This window comes from Corapipo altera, unplaced genomic scaffold (genome assembly GCF_003945725.1).
Source record: "Corapipo altera isolate COAL_440 unplaced genomic scaffold, ASM394572v1 343, whole genome shotgun sequence".
NCBI lineage: Eukaryota > Metazoa > Chordata > Aves > Passeriformes > Pipridae > Corapipo > Corapipo altera.
The window spans coordinates 1704043-1708377 of NW_020884913.1; the positions used below are offsets into that span (position 1 = coordinate 1704043).

General features: G+C 47.4%; 1 long non-coding RNA gene across 1 annotated transcript; it reads right to left on the reverse strand.

Annotated features, from left to right (window-relative positions):
- Window positions 1-606: 606 nt before the first annotated feature.
- On the reverse strand, window positions 607-3487 carry LOC113952551. Its single transcript, XR_003529583.1, has 3 exons — window positions 3428-3487; window positions 2507-2758; window positions 607-1033 (listed from the first exon to the last, which is right to left on the reverse strand). It is a non-coding gene; the product is annotated as an uncharacterized LOC113952551 (long non-coding RNA).
- Between the last annotated feature and the right edge of the window lie 848 nt (window positions 3488-4335).

The window sequence follows — 4335 nt, forward strand, 5'->3', positions numbered from 1 at the left end:
ACACGAGACATCCCATGTCTGATTATGCTCCACGCATCCACGGCTATTGAAACTCTCTGATTCCCCTGTTTGAGATTTAGCTGCAACATCCCATTTGTTCCAAGCAGATATGTAAAGTCTTCTTGGTATTCAGGTTCATTTAAAGATTTACATTTTGTATTTCCTTACTCCTTTTCTGACGATGTACATAAAACAGAATTGTAAATGTTTAGGAAAATCAAAGCTATTCTTAGATGCTTGCAGTTCCACTAAGTTGGTATTCTCTAATTTGCGCCATGAAAGGAAAAGGAAATCTGGGAGAGGAGCTTGTAGTTTGCTTTTTGAGGTTTTCTTCAGTGCATTTCCATTGAAACTTGGGGCTCAGAGTTGTGTTTCCCAAAGCAGTTTGAGAGTCTCCTCTGTAGGTGCTCCCTCCAAAGGATGTGCCTGCAGCCGCCTCTCCTACCTTTACAGAGGGCTGTGGTGGAGAGTTTTAAAGTTAATCTCAACAGAACCAGCTCTGGGAGATGTCCAGAAGCTCAGCTAAACTCCCCTGCCCTGGCAAAATTGGTGATAGATGAGTAAATTCTACCTAAACAGTTTTTATATAAATGCTGTGGTTTTCACCACAGGGCTGGGGCATAGACACAGCTGGAATAAACCTGATTCTTAATCTCATGAGCCAAAATGCCAATCCATCCCTTCCCTGAGCCCGTGGCCAGCCCCATTGGTGCTCCCAGATTCACAATCCATCCCTGTGTACATACGTCAGGAGTTGTAAACTACTACGGGAGGGAGCTGGAAGAAGCGGTTTCAGATTAGGATCTCTGGAAGAGAATCACTCCCCGGGTAAATCCAAGCTAGATGAAATCTGCCTTTCTTTTTTCTTCTTTCCACACACTCAACACCTTGAGAAAGTTCAGCCCCACGATGCCAACTGGGAAGGGAAATGCTGAACAAAACTCCCAACCGGTAGAACGAGAATTTTCAAAGGAATGAGAATTGTGTTCCCCGAAGCCAACCCGACACTGCTCCTGGGTCTCTGCTTCTGAAGCTGAAATTAAAAGAAAAATAAAATAAGTAAGGTTGTTACTTTTGTTGCTTTACTCTTTGCCCAGGTTTGCAGCTCTGTGGGAAAGGTGGGTCTATCCAAACAGAAGTCCCACAGTGACTCTGTGGCTTGATGAGCTCCAATCTCTGGAGTGGAATTCAGGAAAATCAAGCCCTCTTTCCTGCTCTGCCACAGGTCTGATGGAAAAACTGAACGCCTTCCTCTCAACGTGTGCAGTAATGGGAATTTCTAGTCCAGAGAAAACTTCTCATATCTAAAATATTCCTCTGAATTAGAAAGAAAAAAAATTAAATCAGAGATGTGGAATTTTCCACAAAAGGGAAAAATCTCAATTTTGGAGAATGCAAAGGAGAACATTTCTCCACACCCATGTTCAGCTGAGCCCCCGTGTCCTTCCCAGCTCCAGGGACCAGGGAGGACCCGTGGCTGTGGCTGAAGATGCTCAGTGAGTTTGGAGCCCTGAGAAACCTGCCCTGAAGCTACTGATGAAAAGCATTAGATAAAAACTTGACGTAACAGATTGTTTCTGGTGAAGATTTTTTTTTTTATTCTCTCCTTAAACCACAAACCTGCTACTGACTGGCACGGAGAGCACAAGTGCTAAGGACAAGCACGTGCCTGCTGTGGGGGACCCACCAACTCTGTTCACTGAAGGGCTGGTGACTGCCCCTTGGACAAAAATGTCCCCTCCAGCCTGGCTCTGCTGAGCCTGGCCTAAGGGCAGCCATTCAGCACATCTTGGTGAGGTTAGAGGAATTTGGCACGGTGTCTTACCCCTGCAAGTCAGCGCCGGAGGAATGCTTTGCACATATGAACTATCTCATGCTCACCAAACCACTTATTAGTTTCAGGCACTGGCCCCTGTGTTATTATGGCCTTGATAACTTTATTAAATTCAGCCCCAGCTTATTCATCTCGCAGAATGGCCCTAACTATTTGTAGATATTTTAAAGTAGCCATCCTTGCACCGTGATCGCTTCCAGACCTCGCTGAGAGACACGCATGTGTTTGAAATGCCTGCTTTCCTTCTCCATTTCACCATAAAGTAGCCAATTTAATTTTGCACAATACCATTTGATAACAACCATGTGTGTGTGTCTTCAGCGTTTATGTACTTCAGAGAAGGTACTGCTTGGTCAGTGTGAGATAATTTCACAAAGAAAAACGGAACCAGATGTTCCTCCTTTTTACTTGGCTTCTCCCTCCTCCTATCTTGTTTCTAATGTCAATCTCCACTCAGGTTTTCCATTACCTTGGGAAGGGGATATCTTTACCCTTCATGTTTTCATTACCAATGTGCCTCTGACAAAGTGTGTGGAGTAGCTGAGGTAGATGATTATCAGCTTAGCACCTCTGAGATCATTATCAAACCCTAACGATGCTCAGGAGACAAACAACAGGAGGGGGGAGTTGTGCTGGGTGGATTTTTAGAGGAACTCCAAAGGGAAAGGTCACCTTTTGCACCAAATCTCACAGGCAGTGTCTGGATGCTTGGGATGCAGCCTTGAGCATGCCAGGGAGGAGTTGAAGAGCATTGTCAGCTCCAGCAAATGGGCAGGAAAATCTTCAGGTGAGCAGATGTCCTCCTCAAGGTGCTTGAACGTGCAGTTTTAGACACAGTGATTTAGTGAGGTCTTGTTGCTGTTCATGGACCTCCTGCCTGGCTGGCAGGGTCCAGGTGAATGTGGCAGCACCTGAGTGCATCACCTGTATGTTGGGAAAGAGAAGGGGAATTTCCCTGGAGTTGTAAAGCAGTAGGATGAGGAGGACAGAGGGATTTGCTGATGGAAGGAGGAGTCGTGCTGTGTGGAACACAGCTGGGCAGGGGGCATCCTGCACAGGATCTGGGTGGAAGCAGCAGCCTGGGAGAACAGCTACAGGAGTGCTGGAGACCGGAAAAGCCCACGGTCACTGAGGCCACAGCTGGAAAGCAGGATGTGACATTTTAGGGCCACCATGTAACTTCGTGACTGTAAGTACCTTCTTTCTCATCCCACCAGACAAGGCACAAACCCACAAAACACTGGGGAGCACCAAGGTCTCCTCCCTTCCCGACCATCTCCAGTCAGAGCTGCCAACTGTGGTCCAGCACAGAGCTTATCTCCACCTGGACTATGAATTTAGGCAGGTCACTGCCATACTGGGTACACATCACTCTGTCCAGCTTACAGTGCGTTCACTGCTGGTTGTACAGGCAGCAAAGCTGCTCTTCCTCACTGTCTACCTTTGCTGTCACACAGGGCTCACAGAGGGAGCCTGTTATCTGCCTGGATATCACCATTGTCCTGGAGATGACCCTTCCTGTGGCAGTGACACATCACCCCCAAAGCTGCTGCAGAGAACAACACACAACATGGGCAGAGCAAGTTGAGAGACCTGTGAGCTGGAGCTGCCCAGCAGTGCCACTGCCAGGCTGCAAAGCCCTGTGCCACCTCATTTACAGGTGCTTTTACCTTGACACTGGCTGTTATTAAGCTCCATTATGAGAACAGCACTTTGTGATCCTCCCGTGACTCACCAGTCTTGTGACATGCTGGCAGGCGAGGGCCCTTGGCTGGAGGCTCCTGGAGGGAGCCGTTATTGCAGGGAGTGTCTGGCCTCGCTCACAGCTGCCTCTTGGGTCAGTTCAGCTGGATTCTGGAGCAGCCTCTGGTTCCTCTGCCTTGGACCCATGGAGACACATGGATGGTTCTGAGGACAACGGCAGGAAACTCTCAAGGACCTCCAGGAAAGACCAAACCCTTTGGCTTTGAGGACATCGCATGTTTTCTGCTCACTGCCTCTCTTTCTATTTTGGTTAGAACATGAGCTCAGCACGAGCCTTGCGTGTATTTTAGTGAAATCACCCCAAATTTGTGGAAAACCTTCTGCAGGCGTGAGCTGATCTCATGAGTCATGCTCATTGCCATGAATGCTCCATGGCATAAGGCAAAGCTCTGGAATGGGATACATTCCCCGAGTAGCTGGCTGGAGTCGTGCAAATCCTGTTACAGGCTGGCATGCAGGCCAATGAGCAAAGGTCCTGCAGAAAGGAGCCCTGATAATCACCATTTCTTAGGGACTAATCCTAAATGCCTTCGCTCCCTGTCACAGCTTGCAGCAATAACAGCAGGTGCCCGTGCAGAAATCCTTTTCCCAGCACCTTCTTCATGTCTCTGCTTTCCAAGAGGGAAGTTGAAAGACTTTCTGACAAGGATACAGAAAAAAAACACTATCAATTTTTTAGAAGTCTTTTTTCTCTTGAATTGTCAACTGTTTATGATTTTTTTTTTTTTTTCAGACAT